Source organism: Globicephala melas, chromosome 19 (assembly GCF_963455315.2).
Source record: "Globicephala melas chromosome 19, mGloMel1.2, whole genome shotgun sequence".
Classification (NCBI taxonomy): Eukaryota; Metazoa; Chordata; class Mammalia; order Artiodactyla; family Delphinidae; genus Globicephala; species Globicephala melas.
In genome coordinates this window covers 33159294-33187292 of record NC_083332.1, presented here as the reverse complement: position 1 = coordinate 33187292, position 27999 = coordinate 33159294, and the positions used below count along the sequence as shown (strand labels likewise).

Sequence of the window (27999 nt, the reverse complement as noted above, 5' to 3'; positions counted from 1 at the left end):
TAAAGTTTAAATCTTTATGAGTAAGGATGCACTTAACATTTGTTCAAGAGAATAGAATATAATTTTCTCCTGCAGTTGTCATTTATGTAATCCATTTTTCTAGCCTTTTCTCAGGCTAATGATATTCCACACCTTGATACAGTCTTTAGTTGTTTATTTGAGATAATATAGAGTGATACCTTGGAGAAAATTAGATTAGATATTCATATCTAATATCCCTAAAGTATTTAACCAGACTTCTGTGTTTCCTTAAACAGAATCGTTTCCATTTTCTGTGCAGGTTTTAAGTATGATGTTTCCGTAATACATTTGGATGTTTTCAGCTAAGCTCACTTCTGAACCATGGGGTTCCTCCAAATGTTGACTGAAATTTGTCCTTGTGCATCCCCAGGCTCATCTGCAAGTGAGTGTCTGCACAGTTGTGCTTGTGTGTGGAGTAAACCCAAAATAGCATTAGCGTTTGTTTTACCAAAGTATTTGTATTGGAAATGGGGATGGTCTAAGTACAGAATGTAGAGAATGTCACTTGAGGCCTTTGATTATTAAAATTTTACCAATGCATTGGTAAGTAGGAAAATTTTTGATTCATGGAAATGCACTTAAAATGCATTTATTTTTTAATGTTATCGTCGGATAGTGAAACTTTTGAGCTCAGTGCTTTTTGTAAAAATCAAGACTAAAGTTACGATATGTTATAGAAATAGGATTATTATTTAAAGGAAATAATGTTTATATCAAATTACAGTTTTTGATTATTTTCATTACCCCAGTTCTTTTAAGAATAAACTTAGAGGGAGTATCAGCTCTAGTCATGGGTACTAAACTCTTTTAAAAAGACAAAGGATATACAGGTGTGCACAAAACTTGTCACTTCTCATCAAAATAGGGGATGCTGAATACAAGCAGATGAGAAAAGCTATGAGAAAAAAAAAATACTGTGCAGAATATTTGCGTTGCCTAGTGGGGAGAGCAAGTACTGGATTTAGTGATAGAGAATATTTTCTTAAGTAAAAAAGATGGTTGAATGACCAAAAAAAAAAAAGCTAATTCTACAGAAGGCAACTCTAGTACAGCCTGCAGTAGAATAAGTGCTTCTCTGTGGATACTTTCAAAGGTATTAAAGTGATTTTTAATGTTATATAATTGTTTTTAAATAACACACTTGTGTTCTTCTATCACTGATTGGGCGTTATGGGGCTTCATGTATGACCAAGAGCTGAAGCATTACAGTCACTTAGGAAACACACAAATATGAAGAAAATGTTAAACAGTGAGCAGTCTGATTCCTCTTTGTTTGCCTTTAAGCTTAGTTTTTGTTTTTTTAACCACATGTAAACTTGTTGAATTTATAAGACAGGAGGATTAGATTTTTCTTCCCTCCTAAGGATGAATATAGGAAAAATCTAAACATATATGCAAATTAGTTGAGTTTTATATCTGTAATTAGCCAAAATTTATTATGAAGATTCATGTTTATTTCTTATATATTAATGGTATTCAAATGTATTAAAACCGATACTTCTTTTATATAAAATAGGTGGTGTGAGGGGGGGTTCCCCACTCTTGAAAATATGAAGAAAGCATGTCCTTTCAACAGTAATAGGTTATGGTTGATTAATTGAGAAGGTTATACTAAATGTTCTCTAGTGGAAATAGCTAGAGTATGCTTTTTGAGAACTATATCTATCATTCAGGAATAAAATCAATTGAAGTATTGGTAATTAAATTGTAATTCAATGAAGGAACGAACTGGTAGGAAAGATGAAGCTAACTCTTGCTGTTTTTCTCTTTAAGAATCTACAGTCCATAATGGAGCTACTGTACTGGCTATTGGAAGAAGGAGATTCTGAAGATAGGGAGGTAATATTATCTCTTTTAAAAGAATACTTTCCTCTGTAATCCTGTGCCTTTATTACATATAAGAACTTTATCTAGTAGAGAGCAATTTCTTTAAATTTGGGGTATGGAAACAATCTGATTTTCCTGTGCTGAGTTTTCGAGCTCCTCCTCCTGGGGTAATAGGCTATGTTGGGAGAGCTGAGAAATCTCATCTAGGCATACTCAGCACCCTTAAAATAGCTTCTTTCTGAGAATTAGATCTGTGATGGTGGCCTACCCCGTTCTAGTAGATGTCATTTTAGCATGTGGTTGATGTGCAGGCATTGAGCGCGTTGCTTAGCTGTCCTCATTTACCTCTCTGGCTTTGTTGCCTTCTCTGGGGGAACGTGCTCTCGGCAGGGTGGTTTGCTGCCAGCCACCACCCAGCTCTGAGTGGGAGACTTGCTGGTTGACAACTGGTTCCAGGGCTCTGCCAAAGAGCTCACCAGGCCCAGCCTGGGCTGCTCTAGCGCACTGGAGGCCAGGAGCTCCCACACACGGGTTCCTTCCCTAGTTGTCAGCTTTAGGTCCCTTTCCATTTTTTGTGTAATCCTAGGCTATGGGTAATACTTTCCGTTTCCTCTCACTAGGTTGGCTTGTTGCTTTCTTTGCAGCTGTTGCAGGGATTCACATGGAATGGAGGACTCTGTTTTATTCTGGATGAGATCTTTGATCATTTCCCCACATGCTTTTCCAGTTTCAGAAACCTAATGCTGGTGTTACAGAATGAATCTAAGATTCTTGAACAACAAAAATGAAAAATCTGTGTCAATAAGAAAATCTTCCATCTTTTCATGCTATGTTGCTACATTGCCCATGCAAGTTAAATTAAAAACAGAGTCAAACCCCTTTATAAATTATCAATCGCTATGTCTAAGAATGTTTATAAAGGCTTAAATTGTGTAATGGTATTTATATCATTTTTTTTCCTTTTTAAGAAAAATGATATACTTTTCTAGTCATCAAAAATACTCCCTGAACTATATCTATGGAGGGATATTAATGTAATGATAAAGGGCTTTATGATGTCTAATTATATAATTGGGAAATTGGTAAGCAACAGTAGTAGATAAAATCAATTTCTTCTATTAAAGAGCTAGTATACATTTAAAAACAAAAACCTTCAAGAAGGGGACTCTTTAATCTTTAAATCATATGATGTTTTTGGTTAATACAACGGGAAGAGGAAATATACTAATCTCAGATTCTTTTATTCTTGCCTAGGTAGAGGTTGGAAGCAGCTGAGGAGCTATTAGCATGTAGCCTAGAAAAAAAATGATATAAAAGTGATTACTTGGAAGGCAGTTTACATTTGCAGAACAATTCAATATTATGTCCTTGACCAACTTTTACACTTCATATACTTGGGTTATTACTCTAGCGTTTAAAATATCAATCTATGGTGTAGCTTGTGTATGGAATGCAAGGGTATTTTTGAATTGACTAGGTCTTGCTGGTCATTCTAAAATGTGCTACAGTATTACAAAGTTGAAATGTAATATTTATTAATAGAAGGAAAATATAAAATTTAATATCTGGGCAACTGTGACCTTTAAACCTACTTTAAAACTATAATCTTGACATCTGTGACACTATTTTTTGTCTTTGTTTATAGATAGAATTATGGATATTCTACAATCCAAATGATTTATTTATTAATTCCAAATTTTGTTCTCTATAATGGACTTTTAAAATAAAAAGAACACGTACTTTAGACATGGACTAATTTATTAAGCATTAGTACACAGAAAAGCAGCCTTGATTAATTTAAAACTGTGAAAGGGGGCAGGTAAAACTGTTTTCGGCTGAAATTTACTAATGCAGTAACCATTTAAATTAAATGTTTGTTAACGTAATAGTGATGGCATTTTCTCCTCCTCCTCCTTGTGGTTTTGTCCAACTAGTTGTTACAGTGGCAGTTGCGCTGACTGTTAAGTGTTTAAATGATGACACCATTATGTGAAGTGATTTTGAAATGAGAGATTCCAGCCAAGAATTACATCTGCTCCCATCTCCTTCAAATCATACTCTCTGGCAGTACAGATTATGATTGATTTGTTTGTGACAGATTGCAGGAAACAGTCATTGATTTTTCAATATTTTACCTTAAAATTATTTACAGTTGTAACCATGGGGAGGTATTTCCACGGGCTGTCAGCCCCTGAAAGACTAGGATAATATTCCCTGCTCTCTGACAAGACAAATTACCTGTAATGAGTGCAGTAGCTGAAGGGTATACTTTTATTTTAAAATATGTCAATAACCCCAGTGACTAAACGAATATTGATTTAGCATAATGAAGCCTGAGTAATGTGAAAATGAGCTTTTTCAAGGAGCATGGTAAAGACTTTCTTTTTAGCTGGTTGTAAGAAGCTTTTCATTCTTTTCAACTAGCTAGTGGAGATAAGGAGTTTTATATGCAAACCATCAGGAATGATAGTGTTGTTTGTGATAACCAGGGTCCAAATATTTTGCCCTTGCTTTTATCGATTCTTTTTCAGATCTTATTTGGAGTCTTACTTTCAGTCATAGAATAGCTACTGATTTGCTTGCTCTTATCTTGAACCAAATAAATGTATTTACCATTTCAGCATATTTTGCGTTAGAACCTCTGGTATTGAATATTAAAATATAAGTCTATATACAATCATTTGTAGATGACATAATAATTATCTTAAGACATTTCAAATGGGTCTATTGTAGTATTTAATGTGCTGTGTGTTATGGTAGAATAATTCCTTGTCCCTGGACATCAGACTGCTTTCAGTGGGAATGAAGATTAATTTACTTAAGCCCTGATATTTTAGGCATCATTGCATGTTTTCATTTTTGTCAGACTTCCGCCCACCCTTTTCAAATGTAATTCTCAACTTTTTAATGGATTAAGATCCCAATACATAAGGTCCTTCAAACAAGAATGATAATAAAGTAGTATATTGCTTTATTTTATAGTTCATCAAGAAGCCAAAGATCTTATGCCTGACTAAGAATCTCCATATCTAACTTGGTAAGGAGAAAATAGGGTAGACAATGCCCATAATATATAGTAGAAAAGTCAGTATTTGAAGATGTCTAACTTGTATTCCATGGGAACCTAACGTATTTTATGATAACTAATAGTAATAAAATTTTATTGAAAGCAATAGGTAAAGTCCCTTTAGAAATTAAAAATGAGTTATGATTTAAAGAAAATTCAGATGGCTCTTTGTCAGTGCTAGTTCTTTTGTAGCATTGCATTGGAAATGTTGCAATAAAATGAAAAATATAAACATATCTTTTCATGGAAAATAGGATAGACTCTAGAACAGAAAATTATCGTTTTATTTTTTCCCAGGAATTTGCCTGAGGGTGTGACACAGATGATCTCTGTTACTCTTCTTAGTTGTGTCCTGCAATAAGCTGGATGCTTTATAAAATACTGGTCCCTTGGTTTCAAATGTAAGATTTTAGTTCTCCATCACCCCCTCCCCCCAATTTTTTCCTTTTTTCTATAAAGGACCTTTGAAAATAGAAATATAAAGGTTGCACTATCATCACATATGAAACTGGTAGCCCGAATTCTTCAACCATTAATTTGGTTTATAGTTTTCTAAGTTGATACTTTATCCTTAGAACTTATCTGTGGTTAAGGCCTATCTATAGATGTGCCCTCCAGAAAAAAATGAATATAGATTTTCTTCCTCAATAGTTTTTTTAAATGAAGCGTATTTTCTTCATACAAATCTACGTTAAGGAAAACATCTATATTGTTGTTTAGTTTATTTTGGAGTAAAATAATAAATGTATATGGTAAGTACCTCCTGACCCCATCATTTAGTTTAAACCTATCTGTTCATTTTATAGTACATGTGCAGAACTATTTACGTGAATAAAATTCAATAAATACGTAGATAAAGTAAAGCTTTTTCTGAGGAAATTATTCTCTTTTGGATACTCTGCCCTTTTCCATTTCTTTTCTCCCCTTGGGAAAAAAAAATCTTGCCCTTGTTCTCCTTTAAGGAAAAACTATTTAGATAAAGTGTTTTTAAATCATGCAAGTCATTGCCTGGGGTTGGTTAAAACATTTACTTTTTTGAAAAGAAGAAAAATGCCCCTGTTTTAAAAATCTTTCTTGTATTTGTATCTATTAAGATAAACAGTTTACTTTGATACGGTACATACCAATCTACTTAGTTAATTTTTTTTCCAGAATTCATTTTACTGTGCTTGGTATGACCTTCTATGATAACTTAATATAGGAACAAATTAGCATATAATTCTATTTTCCATGTGACCTCAACCAGTTGCAGAATTGTACCGCCACTTTTGGGGCGCAGTTTGATAGTCTATGTAGACTGTAGCATTTTTAAGTGTTTGCAAATGTTCAGTGCATCCTGCCTAAGGTGTGATCGAAAATGTTTAAAAGTAAGCAGTTAGAGGAAATACCCCTATTCCTAAGGTATCAAAATGCCTCCTAAAGGTAGCATTTTAAATTAGTGTGCATAATTGATTAGTGATTTGTCTTTCTCCCAAGCATAAAGCAACAGGGCAAAGTTAAGTGAGGTTGGTGAAGTATAAGAAGATATTAGGGACTGGTGGTGACAATGATCATGGCAACTAAATGGATTTCTTTTTTCTTTTAGATTCAGCTGTCAGTCTGAAATTTCCTGTGGTCTGTTCAGTCTAGATGCAAAGGCCATGGAAAAATCAAGTGCTCAAGTGGTTTAAATATGTTTTGGATGTTCTTATTTATAGATTACAGTATTTTTCCACTTAAAATCCACAGTTGTCATGCAGAAGAAGGTTATGCCCTTCTAGATCACCAATTTTATTTGACATGCTTAGCGTTGTAATGTATTACCAAGTGCTATCTGTTTTAATCAAAGTATAGAAAAAATAAAATCAATTTTATATGTTGACTTTTTTTCTAAAACGACTTTATTGGATTGAATGAATGTTTATACCTGAAAAAGAGCGTTCCAAAAAAAAAAAAAATCACATTCTCCAACCTAGCAATTCTTCTGGCAATCTGATATCATTAGAATAGGTTTAAAATCACTTTCTAATGTGACTGTATTATATTTATGGGAGAAAAAAGACTTGAAAGGTATCCTTATATATATTTTAATTCTCTATATTAGTCCCTCTGGAATAGAACATTTTCTTCTCAAAAAATCTATTAGCTCAACTCAGATACAAGATAAAAATCATAACTGGCAGAGCATTTGTTACGTGTTTGAGCATTTGTTATGTAAAGAAGGTTGACATCCAGTCTTTCACAGAGTTCTTACATTTGGGGAGACTGAATAATGACCGTTTGCCTTGCCATTGGGAAATTCCTTGTTGTGGCCTTTGTGGTGGCTGTAGGAAAATGGAAGGATTCCTCTGTGGTAGGCAGGCCTCTGGCTTCTGTGGTGTGAACACTGTCAAGGGGTATGTGTCACTAGAGGTGGCCCTTAGCGAGGGAACTGGGGAGATTCACAGATGCTCATGACACTTGAAGAAGCAGTTGTGAGTAACTGTTTTGTAAATGACCCAGTTCGTACTTCATCCACTTCTGTAGTTTTTACAAAGAAAGTGCTATGATAAATTCTTAAGCTCAGGTCTCCATATGGCAAAGTAAATTTATTAGGCTAGAGTGTTTCTTTTTTATTTTTAATTAAACTTAGTATTTTGAGATCATTATAGATTTCACATGCAGTTGTACTAAATAATGGAGAGGTCCTTTGTACCCTTTACCTAGTTTCCCCAAATAGTATGGTATATAGTGCCATATCACAACCTGGACATTGGCATCAGTACACCCAAAATACAGAACAGTTCCTTCAGCACAAGGATTCCTCATGTTGCCCTTGTGTATCCATAGCTGCTTCTGTCCTGCTCCCCTTCCTTAACCATAGCAACCACTAGGCTGTTCTCCATTTCTATAATTTTTTCTTTTCAAGGATGTTATATAAATGGAATCATATAGTATATAACCTTTTGGAATTGACTTTTCTCACTCAGCACAATTTTCTGGAGATTGAACTTGAATATTTCAAGTCTGTTCTTTTTATGTTTGGGTAATATCCCACGGTATGGTTGTCCCACAGTTTGTTTAACCATTTACCAGTTGAGACTTCAGGGTTGTTTCTGGTTTTTCACTATTACGAATAAAACTGCTGTAAACATTCGTGTATAGATTTTTGTGTGAACGTAAGTTTTCATTTTCCTGGGATAAATGCCCAGGAGTGTGATTGTGGGTCATATGATAATTACAGAGAGCATTTCTTTTTAAGACTAGAATTGATTTTGTGTGTATGGAAGGGGAGACAAAGAGAACATCTACATTTTTGTGGTATTTTTGCTTTAACAGGATTTGTTTATGATTTCAAGACATGCAGACTATCTTAAATAACTTGTAGCTAGATATCAAAAAACATTTTTTCCACAACGTAGATTTTGTTCTTCTTTTAGAGAAATATTTTTGAGAAAAAATTACTTTTTGGGGGGGTAAACAATTTCTATGTAAAGGAATAAAGGTAGACATACACTATAGAAAAGATGCTGCAAAGCTGACAGGTTACTTGGGGGTATTTTCCAAGTGTTGATAGAGAGACTTGACGTTCAAGGATATATTATAATAGTTTTTCAATTGGTAGACTCTAGCTTTTGTCACCACCATGTTGCCTGTAGTTTTTATTTGTAGAATGAATTCATTATCTGTACAATTTGTGTTCAGCGGTATTGCATTTAATGTCCATTTAATTCAACTATATGCACTTAGGAAGAAAAGAAGGAAATAAAAAACAATAAGTATCTTTTCTAGTACATGGCCCCTAAAAGGCAACTATTGACACTTTACATGATGCTTAATGGAAGAAACAGCTCTGTTCCCAACCCTGGTGAAAATTATACTGTTATACTTCCTGAGAGGCATGTATGAAACCGTCTATGCTATATTTTGGGAGAGACTTACTGAAAGTACTTTCAAGGATAATTTTTATTCTAATTTTCCACCGTATATATTGACTTTGGAACTCTTACTGAAGACGTAGCTCCATTTCTTTTTTAGAAACATTGGATGCCTTTAACTGGTTACAATAATCCTTCTAACAAAAGTCAATATTTTAAATCTTTAACCTTTTTGAGTGAGGCCCTAGGCCCAGGGGAACCCCAATCATGCAATTCTTCTAAATATAGTTCATCTTTAGCCCATATGGTCATGACCACAGTGATATAAATGACATAAGATAATAAAATAGTCCTTGCCCTTAAAAATGACCTAGACAAAAGATAGTATGGACATATAGAATCTTTGAATACCAGTAGTCACTCATCAAGAAGCAGCTAGGGAAGCATATCCTATCTAGCACTTCTAGGAACTGGGACCCTAACAGTAAAGAAGAGCAATACAGGCCCTGATCCCTTTGCGGGGTTCTCGCGGCTCTTAGATTGGGGGGTGGGGACAGGGGAGAAGTAAAAAGAAACTGAGATAGAGTCCAACATGATTATGTGTTACTAGAAATCCAGAACCTTCGGAATTTAGGAGAGAGACTAGGAAAGCTGAAACTGCTGGAGCAGGCCTCACAGAAAATGGTGGGCTTGAATTGGGAAGGAGCATGTATGTGACACAGAGAAGGAGGACATCAGCAGCGGAGGGAAATGAGCTGCAGTGTGGTTGTTGGAAGTGAGGTGCAATCTGGTCTGGTCATCAGAATAGTAGGTGACTGCCCCAAAGTATACTTAACAGCGTCCTGTGTTTCAGGAACTCACCAGAAATGTGGCATGCTTTAAGAGTAATATTTGAGTTTAAATATGTATATTTGAGTGGAAAAACAAATGGATACTCTTCTTCTTAAAACTAGGACTTGGAAGTAGCTTTTGGACTATGAGGCTCAGTATGTGTGTGTGAATGTGAAAAACCACCTTACTTTCCTCCATTTGTGTTTGATAAGGAATAAGATATTTTGTACCTTTCTGATGTCTTAAATGCATAATCTGTTAAGACTATAATACTTTAAAATGTTTTATTTTAGGCTTAAAATAAAAGAACTTAAAGTTCTTTTAGAAGAGCTCCAAAATTAAAACTGCAAGATCACATATAGATTCAAGTTACATAAAGAATACATTTGTAAGGTGGTACATAGAGCTGATGGCTTTACTAAGAAACTATTTTGGGCACCCTAAGAAAATACAGGCATTTCTGTGCATTCTTTTCAAGTGTTCAAGGTAGTAAGAGAGCTGAGAGCCTTTTCTAAGTATGCATCCAATTTTAGAAGGCTAAACTAGGAAGCGCTAATACGCCTGAGGCCCTTTAAGTCAGGAACCTGGAAAAAGGAAGACACCTAAGGGACTATCAGAGTTTCTTTAAATTTATATAAATCATAGATTTGATCAATGTGGTTATAAAAGACATCAAAATTAAGATACTCAGGATTTTATGTGTAATAATACAGATTCCAGTGCCCCCAACTATATGCCATTGCCAATGAGGCCAAAATGAATTGTGTTTTAGGAAAGTGCTACATTAGGTGGACGACTTAAAAGTTCTGAGTATGTATAATGAGCCAGCACTGTGGAATCATCTTGTAATACTGTTTATCTAGCAGTTTAAAAAAAAAAAAAAGGTGCTATTTTAGACAGTTAAAAAAATTTTTTTTACAAATATTGCAAATCATAGGTTGGTTACCACTAGACTTCCTGACTCTGCTGTGATTGCTGTATTCTCTCTATATTCTTTTAAAATATGAGGCACTTTATAATTTTGTCTATAATTGTTTATATATATTTTCTCCACAAAATGTTTTTAGAACAACTTATTGCTAAATTACCTTAACCTACCTGCCATTTTTAAACTTTGTGTATGAATGTACTGAAGTGTCAGTTGCAAGACACATTAGCAGACTATTTAATTTTTTTTTCCAGGAGTCTTTTTATTCAAAACACCTTGCAAACTCTATGCATAAAAATAGCAGGCAGCTTCCACTTGCAGGCTTCTGAAGCTGGAGAAGATGTGTTTTTCACGTGAAGAAACTTGAGTCCCAGGAAGATGAAATGCCTTGCTTCTAAGTGGTAATAAGGATCTTTTGACTCCACAGCAAATGCTGCCATCTTGAAGATGCTTGTCCCCAGTTCTGGAAATTCAATCTGCAGATGGTTGTATCACATCCCTATTCTTCATAATATTTTATTCTATACACATCAGAAATAAATGTCTACTTGCCATCTGTAGATGTCATACAAACATTTTGTCATCCAGTATGGGTACAAGTAACAAGTTAAAGTATGTTAATCTCAGAACTGAATTTTAACCAATAGAATGTTCCATGTATTCATTACTATTTATACATACCTGCTGGCTTTTAACATTGTGATAAATCCAGGGAATCAAATATGAATACAATATGTTCCCTGAATTCAACAACGTGGGCATTGGGCTCAGGCATGGAGATGAAATGGTGAACAGCATGCAGTGTTTGCCTTTGTGGAGCTTGGAGCTTAGCATCTATCTTGGCTACAGAGGCATAATCAGACCATTTCAGCACAGCACGGTGAGAGGGAAAGGCTAGGTGCCATGGGACCCCAGGGGCAGAGTCCTCACAAGCCTGACGGAGGGTGGGCAAAGTCAAGGAAGGCTTCCCAGAGGAGAGGGGCATTGGGGTTGAGCCTTGAAGGAAGGGGGAGCAAAGAAAGACAAGGGAGAGCACGTGCCTTCAAGAGTCAGCAAGGAGTTTGAAAGAAGCAGGAGAGGTGCGTGCGGAGGTTAGAAGGAGAGATGAGAGTAATCAGGGGCCAGGCTACAAAGGGTGGTTTATACGCTCGAGAGAGCAGCTTGGACCTCATCTTACTTTCACCTGACCAGCTCTGCGTTGTGGAGGTATCATGTTTGGTGGCAGCATGGGGAGTACATTGGAGACCAGCAAGACTGGTGGTGAGAGACTAGTTCAGTGGTTTTTGCAAGTAATTGTCCAGGGGTGAGAATAGTTGCGGGAGCCAGGGGAAGGAGAGCTGTCGGTGGATTGATGGGAGATACTAAGATGCTAGAAAATAAAGGACCTGTGGCTGACTGGTTACGTATGGGGGTAAAGGAAAAGCCTGTCAACAAGGGCGTCCAGAAGGCTGCAGCAGTTAGTTCGTGGTGGTAGTGTTTTGAGACAGGGAACCTAGGACAAGGAAGTCTAATGGGAGAAAAGAGTGTGGGCCGAGTAGACGGTGAGATGCTAGTAGAATATCCAGGGGATTTGGAAGTCACAATCTAGTAGCAGGCAGGGAACACAATCTATTCTTTCATATCCGTTTGTTTTCATTTCTCTGAAAGGCACATTTCTCCAAAAATGTGTTTTCTTTCATTATTAAATGTTGTTTTCCTTTTTTTCTTATGTGATACAGCTGTAATGGTCCTATGAAAAGCAAGTCTGAGATGAACCGTTCAATATTATTGGGCAGCGTTTGTTTTTAAAAAAAGATGGGCTTCAGGATACGAAGGAAGGAAAGTGAAAGAATATTCCTGGCTATAGCTGTCCCCTAAACCGTTCAATGGGTTAAGTATACTCAATTTCATTTGTGCAGAGGGATTTAAAGATAGAGAGGGAGGGGCAAAACATTTCCAAGAAAAAAGCACTGGAGAATATTTTTGTTTTTAGACACTTGGTGAGTTTGGATTACAACATATGCTTAAGTGATTAGTAAGTAACATTATCTGGATCATGTTCTTCCAACATTCACCCACAAGTCCTTACTCAGCATGTACTGGGTACTGGACAGTGTTGGCCATCGAGTAGAGACCACAGTGGGCATGGTCCTTCCCTCACAGAGTTTATAGTCTAGCTGGAGGGTTATAAATCCTGAAGGTAGCTTTTTATGTTATTTCTGTCCATGTTTGTTTAATATAGTTGACATACATTGCGAGGACAACTTACGACTCTCAAATCCTATAAAAATGAACGTTTATGCCTCCAGAGGGCACTGCCATGTTCACAGGAGGAAGAAAAAGAAAGGCTTCAGGCTGCCTTGACTTTCTATCTGTTGAGGTGGGGCTAGTTGGAATTGTTCCTCAAATCAGGGGACTGGAGCACATGTGGACAGTATCTCCTGGCTATTCCTGAGTAGCTAAGAAGTGGAGTTGTGACTTACTTGCTCAAAAGGGTCAACATTCCCCACCAGCGTGGTGCATTTGTTATAGTTGATGAACCTGTATTGACACCATCACCCAAAGTCCGTAGTTTACATTAAGATTTACTGTTGGTGTTTTATATTCTGTGGATTTGGACAAATGTGTAATGACATGTATCCCCCATTAGAGTATCATACAGAATAGTTTCACTGCCCTAAAAATCCTCTGTGCTTTGCTTATTCATCCTTTCGTCTCCACTAACCCCTGACAGCCATTGATCTTCTTACTGTCTCCATAGTTTTGCCTTTTCCATCATGTCATACTGTTAGAATCATCAAGTATTTAGCCTTTTCGGATTGGCTTCTTTTAGTTAGTGATATGCCTTTAAGGTTTCTCTCTGTCTTTTCATGGCTTGATAACTCATTTCTTTTTAGTGCTGAATAATATTTCATTGAATATACCAGTGTTTTTCCATTTACCTAATGAAGCGTATTTTGGTTGCTTCCAAGTTTTGGCAGTTACGAATAAAGTGGCTGTAAACATCTGTACGCAGGTTTTTGTGTGGATATAAATTTTCATCTCCTTTGGGTAAATACCATGGAGTGCTATTGTTGGATCATATGTAAGAGTATTAAGTTTTATAAGAAGCCGCCAAACTGTCTTGCAGAAGTGGCTGTATTGTTTTGCGTTCCCACCAGCAAGGAATGAGAGAGACCCATGATTAGGTCTCTGGCTTTTAATAAGCCTGCTGCACCTCTTGTCAGAACTTCGCACTCCTCAGTCTCCCACCCCCTTAGGTAGGACAGGGTGGCTAGAGCGGGCTGCAGTTACATATTTCCCTTCCTCCCTGTGGAAGGCTATGGCCAGCTGGAAGTGAGTATTTCTTTTCCTTCAGGTCAGTTAGGTTAGGCTCTATGAAAATAGTTTCTCCTGAGAGCAGACCTTGTTACGAATAAAGCTCTGGCACGTTTCAAAAATGCTTCCTTTTCCCCTCCCCCTGCCAGAAGCATGAGGGGATTTTTCCTGGACGTTCACTGTGAGGACCTGGTTGAGCTCCTGGAGGTGAAACTCACAAAAGGGTGGGAACTCCCTGTGACTGGGCCCCCCTGGAACTTTTGCCTTCAGAGTTGTCCACACTGAGCCTCCAGCAACTGGGCAATTACAGTTCAGGTTCTCCCACCTGCCATTGGCTCCCACGGAGGTTTCTGCTCTAGTGAGTTGTGATTTTCTGTACTCATCTGTCTCTCACTCCAGCTTTAGGGGCAGAAGTTTGTCCTGTAACTGCACTTCCCTTATGCATCTCACAAGATTGGCTGATTTTTCAGTTTGTTCATTTTTTTACTTGTTTTATATTGGAGTTGGTGACATCTAAGCTCCTTACGTGTTGGACCAGAAACCAGAAATCCACAAACATTTATCAGCCTGTGACAAGATAAATACCAAATAATAAGAGAAGGCATTTAGAAACTTACATGGCGATTTGACTTTGCCATAATATCTACGTGCACGATTTTATATTTTACAAAAATATTGGTCTGCAGAAGATTGGAAATTAGAAGCAAAACAAAAAGACAATGAACGATTGGCCCTTCACTACAGATAGGTGGAGGAGCTTGGAACTGGGAGGCAGTCAAGAAAATGATGATTGGGGATGGGAATTATACCACTTTATCAATTGTCCAGAAGGTGCTCTGAGATGCCAGGGGAAGAAAGTCAAACTGCTTGGAGTGCAAAGAAAAGGGTGATTAGGGCCTTTCAGAGTGGCTGTGCTGGGCAGGATACAGTGGCTTATGGGAGAGCATAGACATCCTCCACCCCCCACCTACCTCGCCCCTGCTGTCAGAGTGATCTTCCTAACATGGAGATCAGATCCTGTCACCCCCCTTGCTTAAATCCTTTAGAGACACCTTCTGCCTAACGCTCCTCAGCTTCTCAGCACCATTCCTAAGGCTGCTCTCCACCTGACCAGAGGACCCCTCTCACATCGTTTTCTACCGCTCCAGCCTGTGACCCTTCTCTCCAGCAGCTGGTTTTCCTGGAGTAGATCATGGCATGCACTGCCACCTCAGTCATGCATGTGCAGCAACTACGCATCTGTGACCTCTTCTGTTGGGAAGGCCTTCCCTCCTCTCACTGTTCTCTGGTGAAATCCCACATATCCTTTAACATTATCCCCTTGGGGGTTTTCCTGCATTTGACGTCAAATGCACAGGTGAGGCGGGCCCAGGTGCTCAGTCAATGTGGGGTGAGTGTGGAGCTGGAAGGGAAACTTACAGATTCTGCTACATTTCGGATGATTTCATGTTCTTGTGTCTTCTTTGGTCATCTCATGACTGGAAAGGGGGATGTGTTTCAGGCCATTAGGTAGGAGCAATTACCAGATAACACTGATACTAGCATCTGGATGCCTCAGGGCTGCGGGGAGACCAGAGAAGAGGCCATTGAAGGTCGGGCTCTCCTGGGGCAGCTTTCCTGGGGTTCCCATCCTTCTCAGAGAGAGAGAGCCTCTAAAGCAGGCTTGGCACACTTTTTCCCGAAGGAGCCAGATAATGAGTATTTTTGGCTTTGTGGGCCAGACAATGTCTGTTGCGACTATTTTGTCATTGCAACGCAAAAGCAGGCATAGACAAGTGGGTGTGGCTGAGTTCCAGTGACACTTCTACAAAAGTGTTCCAATAACATTTATGAAAACAGACTGCAGGCTGAATTTAGCCCATGGGCTGTCGTTGCCAACCCCTGCTCAAAGGAAAGAAAACGTCCCCTTTCTTCTGCCCTGTCTCTAAATAGCCTTCGGAGGCCTCGCTAAGTTTACCTTTATAGTTTCTAAATTCCTGGATTTTATTTTCCTTCAAAATGGCATAAACAATGAGTAATCTGCCCCTACTTGCCAGTCAGTTGCAGCCTAAAATGTTCTTTATTGGTGGAGTGAAAGATGCAGTGGCATACACTGAACATGTACAAGTGTTTGTAAAATTCATCCTTAACCCAGGTCTTTATGAGATAGACACATGAGATTCTGACTATGAACTATATGAGAGCTAAAACCTTGCCATGAAGTGATTTGGTAATGTCCTTGGTGCTCTGACTACCTTTTGGTGGGCTATGTGAATTTTGGACCTGGAAAGTAGAGTTAAGCTTTTCACAAACTGGGGTAAGGATGGGGACCTAGAGGATGCCCACGTCCATGGCCCAGTATACTGTCTAGAATTCACACCCGATGGGAAAAACTGCACAGCTTACTGATACCTTATCTTTGAGATAACAGAGTGGTAGATAGCGTAGCAATGCATAAACTAGGCCAGTAGACATTAAAGGCAAGTATACCTGCCTCAGCTGGCTCAGATGGTCATATACTCTATAAAATGCTCAAGCCAAATAGCCATGTAAATTAAAGTCGAAAACAGCGGGGTTACTAAAACCCTGACATCATCAGCACCAGGGAAGCAGGTAGAGGAGGCCTGCTAATGCTATGATAGCCTTTGTCACCTCCCTCTGCCCCCAAGGGGCCCCATGGAGGTCACCCTGCTACCCTATTTCCCCAAAGCCACAAATCAGGACATCTTTTGTGGCCCGACCGAACAGGACGACCTAGTAGCAAGACTCATGCGAGCTGTGACGGGGGGACTCTGACTTGGTCCTCATCATCTTCTGGTGCTATTTGGAGTATCTTTAGATTAGCCACAGTCTCCTACTCTGAAAAATAACCAGGATGGGACTTTCTTCACCTGGCAGTTTTTGCCCCCAGATGCAGTCAAAATCAACGTGTGCTTTATAGCCAGCAGTGGAGTGGTTTCCTTTACAATCTTGAATTCTTTCCCTTTCCTTATGTCTTAGACGTCTAACTAAACACCCCCAAGAAAAGTTGGTGATATTCCCAGTATCTCTCTTCTTTTATTTATATGACAACCAGACCAGTTGCAAATTGTATTTCAGATAAACAACAATATATTGAGCACCTACTAGGCCATTATGATGTGAAATCAAATTAGAATGGTGTGAAATATTACTAGATCCTCACCCAGATGCATAGGCTAGGTTTGTTCTCCTACAGCCTCTTCTCATGAGTGTAGTGTGTGATTATTTAGATTTTATCAAAAGGGTATAAATTAGTAATTTTATGTCTCTTTTCTCCCCATTTACCTTTGGAGATTTTCACTTTTCATTTTGAAAAGTCCATATTGAATATATTTATCATCAGTGTTGAAGAGGGCTAGTTTTAGTTTATTCTAATGTTATGTACTTTAGGGCTTGAATTATTTACTGTGGGTTTGGTTATTGACCTATTTTTATTTGTCATTTTATGACATACATATTTTCAGTGGAGACGCTTAGGCTAAGCTATATTTATTTTTACCACAGTACATTAACCATAAAACTATCTAACTACAGTAAAAAACCACGATAATCTGGAACCCTCGGGGAATAGGTTATTCAAGATAGCCAAGTTTTAAGAATGAACATTAACTATTTGTGATGGAAACCTTTGTAAAATGGACCATACCTGTCCCTCTTATCTTGAAAAAAAGGTAGAGTCTCACTGCACTTTGATAATAACTCATGGTCTTCAGTAAGAATTGCACTGCGTGACTCAGCTCTCATTAAAGGACTTAGGTGTTCTTTTTTGTTTTTAGTTTCTTGTTGTTGTTGTTGGTTTTTAATTCTCATGGGCATTTCTTAAACCAGTCTTCTTTCTTCAGTGGCTGTCAGCTGTGTTTCTCATGTGCCCTCCTGGTAGCCTTCCCTCTGCCCTTCAATTTACTGCTTTTATACTTCTGTGGACTTGGAAACAGGTGACGGAACTCATGAGAATATAGGCAGGCATGAGAAAGGACTTCCGGGGACCCACTAACGGGTCAGATGCCTCAGTTGTGTATTAATAACTTGCAAGCAACCCTTGGCTCCCTGAAAACTCTCACTCCTTAGCCTGTCGGTTCTCTGCGTTCTAGCCAGGGGGTGGTACAATGGGGCAGATCTGCTGTAATTCCTCCCCTCAACATGCTTCTCTACTCAGCAAAGCTCTGCAGAAGCTGATTCTAGCCAGGATAGGGGAGCTCTGAGCCTTGTGTCTGGGAACTAAGGCAGCTAGTTGAATACACCTTAGAAAAGAAAATCAGGTTTAAAACAGGCCTCATTTTAAGTTCACAGTTTATTAAATGATGCCTATATCATGATAATATCCTGCAAATTCTCCTTCTCTTTATCCTATTGCATCTTTTTCCTTTTTTAAAAAAAGTAAAATGCTAAACATATGCTCTTTGGGCTTGTAATTTATTGGGACTAAAGCTAAAGGCTTAATTCTAAGAAAGCATCTCTAGTCAAAACTGCCTAGCCCTTAACGATTCTAGTTTTTTTAATGCACGTTATTATGGATGCGTTACATATACTTTTTACTTTAGTTTCTTTGCACAAAAACAATGAAAAATTCTTTATTAAAGATGCTGGCAGGTGACCATTAGACTAGAAACTTGGTTGTCTGACACTTCCATGGTGCTTTGCAGGGTTTCATCATGTTTTCTCATTGGATCCTCAGAGCAATGCAGTGGTTATATTGTCAGAGCCCCATGCCAGAGCCAGGAGACCAGAGGTACAGAGGTGTCCAGTGACGCGTCCAAGGTCACACTGCTGTTAGCGCTCTCAGGATTGAGCTCAGCAGCTCTGCTTCCCAGACCTGTGGGCTTTCCCCCATTAGCTCCTAAGTTATCGTACTGGTGAGTAAGAGGTGAGACTTATTAGTTTACAGTGTGCAGGCACATTAGTTCTCAGTGTGCAGTTGGGGCTGCCAACCCCTCCGAGTATGTGAAGTGTCAGATCTTCCAAAGCGAGAGGAGGAGAACTTGATCAGCATGTGATCCTAAGGGAGAAGTCTGTCATCTTCAACCAGCCGTCACCCTGCTGCTGCTGGAGGGCTGGAGACTGCCCGTTTGGGATCCAAGGACTGATGGTCAGTTGTGTACAATAACCTAGGGACTCTGGTACTAAATATAGTGGCATTAGTTATTACTATAGATAATTGTCCAGTGTTTTTAGAGAACCAAATATTGTTTTGTTTAGTGGTTTTGGCCACATATGAGTAGTCAGTTAATGAAATTATTAGTTTTCAAAACCAGGTGCTAAAGAGTTTGGGAGTGTATTCTGATCCATTTCTTAATACAAACAATATATCTGTATCCAAATCACAAGTTTCCTTTATTTTTACTTTCAGATTTCAAAATATAGCTGTTTTTGAGCTGGAAAAAATTAGTCTTTGGCAAAAACAATTTGCGTAACTGGATTTAATTTGTCATTTACAAACTCTATTGCTTTTTGTTTTAAGAATTGTAAATGATAGGTTATATTAAACCAATGTTTTTGAAGGTCTATTAAGATGTTACATTCCAAATAGAATAATATTTAAATAAACCTTTAACAAATTTGTATTTTTCTTTTCATTTATATATGTGTGGGTGTGTATTTGCTGATGGAGTAGAGATTGCTTCCTGAGAAGTCAACCCAACCCCCAAATTCTAAAATGTTCGAATTCATTATCCAGTTTAGCTTTTTAAAAATCGGGAATTTAGTCCGATCTATTTATATTAACAGACTGGTGCTATCAAGTTAATCCTGTAATTAAAGTTCATTTCTCAAAGATGTTACTAACATCTTAGAAATATTAAAGATTTAAACCCTAAAAATTGGTATGGAAATTATTAAATTTTCCCTATTTTTTTCCCTTCTCTCCCAGAGTGATTCATTTCACTTTCTGTGTCTTCTTCCATGAACCATAATGCTTTTGTGGAGATCCCTAATTCAGTGAAACCTGTTTAGGGGATCATCTCTGTTAGAAAGACAGCTGCCAAAAAGGCATTCACTCTCCAAGTATGGACTTTAGATTATGGCCAATCAAGACTTGGAGCTGGAGGAACACCTGTCAGAGACGTTTTTCTGCAAGGAGATGGTGTCTTTAATCAGGTTTCATTGCACTTCAGAAAAATATTCATTTTAGAATGTGGGTAAAACAGCATCTGCTTTTATGATTCATCCTCACCATCCTTTTAAAGCTGAGAAACCAATTTAGAGTTTATTTATGACATTGTTCTATGGCAGAAGGAGAAACTTCAACAAAGTGTTTAGCAAAGAAGGACTTTCCCAGATGTTTGATTTGTAACTTTCTTTCGTGAAAGAAATCTAAACATTTATTTTTGAACTTTTTTCCTGTGAGTATAATTGACAATAGGAATTCTTATGGATAAACTTTTAAAACTGTTTAAGCTAAGTTGTGAATATGCATCCTGAAAGCTGGGAAACTCTCCTATGTTGCATTTATATGTGAACAATGCAAAGTATTATTGATACGGACTGGTGTTTAGAGGAACGACACTCAGCTTTCAACTCTGCTCTAATTAGAGGCACGGTTAAGTACATAAAACACAGGTACCTTCTCATATCTGCAGACTATACTGAGCATAACTATTAGAAGACAAACTTCATTTTGCAAACTGTAATTTAATGGTATAACAGTGTGCAGACCGGAATATTGGTTAATTTTCAAAACATTTTATTCTACACCAATTAGCTCAGGTCCTGGAGGGCAAAATGACAAGAGGTTACTCGTTTACTATGTATTTAATTAATTGAAAAATGCTCAAATTGCTTTTACAGTTGTTATTAAAAAGTAGAATCAGTGTTGCCAGTGCTCAACCATAATTGGAACCCCAGGGAATTAAATATTTAGCATTAGTAATGTAACAGCACTTAGGACACAAATTTCTATTTTCGTAATGAAAGCTATACACTGTGAGTGCAAGCGGCTGAAACGACAGCTGTGACAAGTGAAACGGCCTGGGATATTTCAATAAGACACCTCATTGGACAGCAAGTCTTACCACATTACTCGTTTGTAAGAGATCTGCAAGTTTAATTCCCAAAAGAAACCCGTTACCCAAGTATTTAGATTTCTAATTGCACGCAGGATGAACAGTTGGGCAAATGTCTTGCCATAAGTGGCTGAAATGTATAGTGCTTTCTAAATAATCCTATATAAGTTCATGCCTTTGTTAATTTAAAAATAGCAGGACTGTCAGGGAATAAAGATCTTGTTTGTTTTAAGTTTAATTACATTTTAAGCATAAATGCTCTCAGTGTTACAATGAGAAAAGTTGGATATTAGACTCTAATGAGCTACAGTGGTAGACGGCTGGAGACCCTAAGGGATTCCCTCCGTAAATTAACTGGATAAAAGTACTTGGTTAGGATATAGTTGATGGCTGAGCTGTTCTTAAAACCCAGTTATAGAGCTGTCTCTCACTCCTGTTTTCATTCCAAACAGGCCCTGTAGAGACTTTAATGGCCGCCTGTTACAACTGTTCAACTTGTCAAAATGTATTATATTACTCCACTAATAAATAGTATTAAAGGGTATTTGACTTCATTTCTCCTTTTCAGAGGAGATCAGGTTGATAAACACAACTGGCTTAGGTCAGTCTCATTTTAATTTATGTCATCTAAGTAATATTGAAGGTCCCTGGTTTGAATTTGGCAAACGTTATTTTCCCGGGGATGTAAAACTTACAAAATATTATGGACAATGGAAACAATTAATGGAGACTATTTATTATAGACTCTTTGTCTGTGAGAGATGTATGACTTTGACATGTTTAGCCCATGTTCAAAGTATTTGAAAAACCGTAGCTAAACTGACATTCTTTGAAGCATAACTCGACTAATTCCTTTGCCAATCATTCTGTCTTCTTGAAAAAAGAAAAAGTTGCAGGACTTTTTGATTTCATAATTTATTTTGCTTACCATTGTCTGAGTCAGTTTTTTTGAGAATTTATTCTAACTGATCATGATTTCTATTTTATTTTTTGTAATGTTTAGAACATACATGCTTATTTTTAAAAAAAAGAGAGAGAAGAAGAACGTAGAAATTTATTTGATAGTCTCCCTTTCCCCCTTTCCCCCAATCCTCCCTCCCTCTCTGGTGATCACCTTTGCTGACAGTTTGATAACATATCAAGCATTCATAACCTTTTCTGTGCATATTATACACGTGCACATACAGATGTTATTTATTTATACATAGTACACAAAGCGTATTTAAAGAACATAATTTGGATCACCCCATAGAAGTCAGTGATTTGCTTTTTCCCCACACTTACTCATCATAGATATTTTCCTATACTGGTGTCCAAATATTCCTCATTCTTTTTCATAGCCAGTTGTCATTTCGTATTTTAGAGGTATAAAATTTATCTATTGCCTATTGATGTCATTTGAAGTCACCTCCGGTTTTTCCGCTATGGCAGGTAGCATTGCAGTGAACTTCTGATTGTGCTTGAATGTGTGTGTGTGTTTGCAGCAGGTGTGTGTGCATCTTTGTGCACATGTCATAAAAAGATTGAGCTAACATTTATTGAGTGATTACTCTGTGCCAGGTGCTATTCAAAGCACTTTACACATACAGTATTAACTCATTGCATCATTACAATAAAGAGCTAAAATGTGTTATCTATATTTTACATATAGGGAAGCTGAGGCACAGCGAGGTTGAGTTGCTTGCCAAAGGCCACAGGCAGGTAATAGCAGAGCCTGGGCTCAAACGCAGGAGGTCTGGCACACCAGTCTGAGTGTTTAACCAAACCAGTGTGCCTGCAGAAATACTTTGTTTTTTCTTCTGATTTATCTTTCCTAAGTAGTGAGTTCAAATGTGGTTTCATATGTTTATTGCCATTACATTTCTTGTTCTGAGAATTGGTCCGTTTCTGTCTTTTGCTTGTTTTTCAGTAGTGTTGTCTTCTTAGCAAATTACAATAGATCTCTATTGATAATGGCTATTGACTCTTTGTTATAGTTTATCAAATTTTTTTCTAAGCTTGTTGCTTATATTTTTACTTTGTTTTATTTTAATATTACCAAGTTTTGCTTTATGGATTGAGGTATAATGAAGCCTTTTATCACCAGCAAGATTACAAGTATGTTTTCCTACATTTTCTTCTACTACTTTTAATTTTTTTTAAGTTTGATCTTTCACTCAAGTGGGTTTTATTTGGGTGTGCAGTGTGAGATAAAGATCAAACCTTTCATTTCTAGTAACACCCACAGGTTACTTTTGTAATTTGTCCATTTTTTTCTCTATGGTTTGAAAGATAATCTCTGTCTAATGCTATATTCCACCTATATATGTCCCTGGATTGCCAATTCTCTGGAATATTCCACTGGTCTAATCCTGCAGCGTCACACTTTTTACCATTATAACATAAAAGTAAGTTTAAAATCTTATAATTAAAAAGATAATCTCTATCAAATACTCAATCTTAAATTATAAAAGTTATAGATATTATAAATATTATATAATAAAATTGTATATAATATAAAATTTCAAAAGATATTTTAACATCTCATACATTTGCTTTTTCAGATAAACATTTGTATCAGCTTTCAAATTTCATTTTAAAATTCCTTTGGGATTTCTATTGGGAATAGATTGAATTTATAGATTAATTTAGGGGAAGGGATGAATCTTTCTAATCCTTACTCCTTATGATATCTCAGAATAACAGCTAATATATATTTGTTGAATGAATGAATATATGCTTTGTTTTGTTTTTGGAGATGAGGAGAGGGAGTAAATATTTGATCATTTTCTAGATGTTTTAAAAATTCTTAAAAATGATCATTTCACTTAGATTTTCAATTTATCATTGTAACATTCTACATAACATTTTCACTTAACAATTTTCCCCATATTTCTAAGTATGTCTGCTTTCTTAATCCAAATGTAGTTTACTTTGGTTTCTCCACTTTTTGTCTTTGTCAGACTTGACAGAGTTTTACTTTATTGGTCTTTAAGTATATTTAACAAATTGCTTTTATTGATATGCTCTCTTTTTTACTTGTTTGACTGCCCTTTCATCTTAATTCTTCATTTTACTTGTTTTAGTTTATATGATTGACTCTTTCCTGGGTATTTTAGCTGAATGTATAGTGTGTTTATTTTTTCTCTCTCTTAGTTTTTAATACATATTTTTAGGCTATAAATCATCCTCTAATTTCTGTTTTGGCCATGTCCAGTAGTTTTTATATATATTCCTTTCATTGTCTTTCATAAGTGAATAGTCCGTAATTTTACACTTTTATTGTTTTTTAACCAAAGAGTTATTTTGAAAATAGCATTAAAAAATAAGTGGTTAGAGCAATATTTTTTTGGGGGGGTGGGTGGCAACAGGTAAGGAGGAGAGAGCTATCCATATATTGTTTATTTCTAGGGTCTTTTTTTTTTTTTTTTCATTATAGGTAGAGAATAGAGCCTATATGATTTCCCCTTTGGGTAGTATATTGAGATTTCCTTTGTAGTCAAACAGTTAATTTTTGTAAACATTCTACAGGTTTAAAGAAATGTGCATTCTCTCTTTAGGAAAAGTATCTTAAGTCTGCTTATTAAATCAACCTTGTTAATTATGTTTTTCAAATACTCTACAGTCTTATTTTCCATATATCTTAACCTGTCAGTCTTTAGGAGCTTGTGGTTTTCAGACATTCTCCTGTATTTCCAATAATGTGTTTATATATTTTGAGGCTTTGTTGTTTCATGGAGTAAAGGTTTGTTTCCACTGTATCTTCTTGGTAGATTGTACATTTAATTGATACAAAATTTCTCTCTTTGTTCCCTTTGATTACTAAAGGAAGCCTTTTCCCTAGTGTGGTGCTCCTTGTGATTTTTTTTTTTTTTTTTTTGAAGAGCCTGGAGTTATTTCACATTTTTCTTGCTTCTCCCTCTGCTCCAGCCCTCAAGCAGTGAGCCTTCCCCAGGCACATTTCTCCTTCTCTTTGGTGAGCAATTCTCAGCAGCAAACACTGCTGCTACAACCCACTGTACCTATGGGTGAGGGTGGGTGAGTGTGGAGAAAGGCTGGCACTAGGGTGGGCCAAGGGAGGCCCAGAGGGTGCAAAATTGATCACTGTCAGTGTCTGCAAAGTCAGGCAGACCTTGCATGCTGCTGAGAGTGAGTGCCCTCCTGAATTTGGCACTCTAGGGGCCTCACCTGCCTCCCCAGAGTCCCAGTCCTGCTAACAGAATCCATTGTCCTCCAGGTGGGCCTTTCAGGGATCTTGAGAGATTGCCCATCACTCACTCTGGGTCTCTCATATCTGTCATCTCTGAGTTTGCTCTTTCATCACTCCACTGAGAAGGAAGACCTTCATTTCCATAGTAGCTATTCCTATACCTGTTTGGACTGTGGTTTACTCTGGTATTTCTGTTAATCTATTCCTGTCTTTTTAATTTTTATTTTCATCAGGGTAACAATGATAAATTAGTTAACAATGAAATAACCCTAAAAGAAAAACAGAAGGTCTTTACCTTGCCCTTCTTCACTCCCATTCTACTCGTCAGAGATAACCCTTGAAAAATTTCTAGCTGTTTCTTCTATTATTTGCCTTCACATTTCTAAATAATATGATTTCTGCTTTGCTTACCACTTGTAGGAATGCTTTATTGACTTCCACTCGTGACATATGAGTATATAGCTTTGTTACTTTACCATCCCCATTGCTCCAAAATTTCATTCTCCCAATATAATTTTTGGCTAAATTTGGTTTTTACTGCTGGGAAAAATAGTGTACTTATGCTTCCTTAATCATTTAAACTTTTTTTTCTTCAAGCTAATAATGGACTTGTTTCTATATTTGATTAGTTTCCATGTGTTCCATCAAATCCATTACTCACTATCAACAGTTTCTAAGCAGTTATATCTATCAGATAATAATTTATCAATTCTCTTTTATTTAGTTTTTCTTTTCTAGGGAACTCTCTCTGGAAACGTTTTTCTCTCCTTCTCCAGTTTGGATCGATTGCTTTCTTGCTTTGCCACCTGGTTGTCATCCTGAAACTTATCTTGATGTTCTCCTGTGTTGGAGTCTGTGTTTTCTCTTGTTTTATGTCTTCCTCTTTCTTGCTTCTCATTTTCATGGAGCACATCCTTCCACAGCTTTCTACAGAAATATGGATGGAAGTAAAATATTTTCATGTGAAAATGTCTTTATTGGAGGTGCCACACTTTTCCCAGAGCTCTATCTTATGCCCTGATTGCTCCTATTCTTTAACTGCCTCTTCTTGTTTCATCAATATAGCATCTTTTATTTCTCTGAGGTTGTTAATAACTTGATTTTAAGTACTATTTCCTTTTGTGCTCTGCATGGTCTCACGTTTCCTCCAGATCCCATTTTTATGTAAATTTAGGTCTTTCTCTTTCATGTTGGAGAATCTGCTCAAATGTCTTGTAGTCATTAGCTATAATATTTAAGAGAAAGGTGCTCAAAAGCTGATGGAAGCTCTGTGCTCATCTGTGGAGCTTGTTGGTGGATGAATTTCACTGTTGGATGATCAAGTGGCAAGGCATCCTTGGCTCTGGGGGACCCTTGAACTTCTGGATCTGGAAGTGTCCCTTTCCTTAGGCTTGGGTCTCAAGAGATGAATCTTCCAATCTCCTCTTTGGGAGGTATGATTTAGTGACTGACTTTCTGGAAGCAGCGAGGAGGAAGGGCCCAGGGAGCTCCCCGTTCAGTACATTTTTAAACCCTGTGCCTTATTGCAGCCCTTCTCTCTGCCTGGTATCTTTGAGTCTGGAGCCTCTAATTTAACGTCTCCTGCCCCCGACAGTTGCCTGAATACATACGAGAGGGGAGGAGATCTGGGAGTCTGCTGTGTACACAGACTTTGAGCCTATGTCCACCTTAACGCTCAGCCCTCATGCTCCACCATACCTGCTTCCTCCCATTCCTGACCCTTTAGGTGTCCTGGGCTACATTCTCATTTTTGCTCCCCTTTGCAGAATTTAGCTTCTAGCTTCCTTTGCTCTTTAAAGCCAACTTATCACTCTCCACCCACTCTCCACTTTTGAAAATTGTTTTGATGTCTTTGAAGATGACTTTGATATCTTTCATGCAGTGATGTCTTCATCCTCTCTTTTTCCTTACGTACTGGTGTCCTCTTTGCCTGGAACCCTTGTCTCTTCCTTCACTGTACTGTCACCTCCTCAGAAAGCGGCTCCTGGGTCTCCATTTTCTCCCTCTTGTATTGTCCCTTGGCCTCTCTAGGCTGCAGGCTCTATCTTTCATCACTCTTTACTCAAATCCTGGCACCTGCTTGGTACTTACTTGTTGAGTGAATAAACAAAGCAGAGCTAGGTTGTTCTAGACTGGAAGAAGTGTGACGTTTTCCTTCTGCCTGGCCTGGAGGAAGCTGCCGTCAGAAGCACCCAACGTTGCCTTTAAAGAGCCAGATCTGGGACCACATACTGCTTTACGGGCGAGTGAAGTTGGGATCCATGCGGAGAGGAGGATGATGTCTGCTCCTCACTCCCCCACATCTGTGTTCCAGCTGTGATGACTTAAGCCCTGTCCCTTTTGGAGAAAAGTGTGTAGATCAGTGCTCTGGGGTTGGGACTTGATTCGTAATGTTAATAATGACAACGCACATATATTGAGCATCTCCTATGTGCCGGGCACCATACTGCGTATGCAACATGCATAATCTCATTTAATTCCCATCTGGGGTAGATTATCCCTATTATTTCTGTTTTTATAGGTGAGGAGACTGAGACTTAGAGAAGATGAGTAACTCACTCAAGTCCATGGGATTCGTGAATGAAAGAACTAAACTTGGACCCAGGTCTGTCTGATGCGAAAGCTTCTGCTGGTACAGTCATGTTCTACTGGTTTCTGTGATGTTTTCCTCCCTCTACATTTAAGCATCACAGAATCACTGGCTGGAGTCATGACATCTCAAAGGAAGAAAAGATCATAGAGGTCATCTATTTGTTCCAACTCCTGTTGGCATTGAGGAGAAAATGTAAGCCTGACATTTCCAGCCACGTATCATTTGCACGGTGAGCACTGCATTTAGCATTGATGCCTCACAGGAAACAGTAGGATCAGAATCTGTAGCTAACCAGGGCAAAGAAGGGCACAAAAGCTGGCCCCAGATCATTTTTGGCAAGTGCACACAGCCCTCTGTCCACAGTGTGAATGAAGCTATACACCAGAGTAACTTAAGAAAGTACAGTGCTTGT

The 27999-nt window shown here is 37.7% G+C and overlaps 1 long non-coding RNA gene across 2 annotated transcripts; it reads left to right on the top strand.

Moving 5' to 3' along the window:
• Nucleotides 1-276: 276 nt before the first annotated feature.
• On the top strand, nt 277-27714 carry LOC115840286 (uncharacterized). Of its 2 annotated transcripts, XR_011376922.1 has the most exons (4): nt 277-403; nt 1795-1860; nt 4831-4885; nt 6501-6644. It is a non-coding gene; the product is annotated as an uncharacterized lncRNA (long non-coding RNA). The 2 variants fall into 2 exon arrangements; XR_009559908.1 differs by lacking the exons at nt 4831-4885; nt 6501-6644 and adding an exon at nt 27516-27714.
• The last annotated feature ends 285 nt before the right edge of the window (nt 27715-27999 follow it).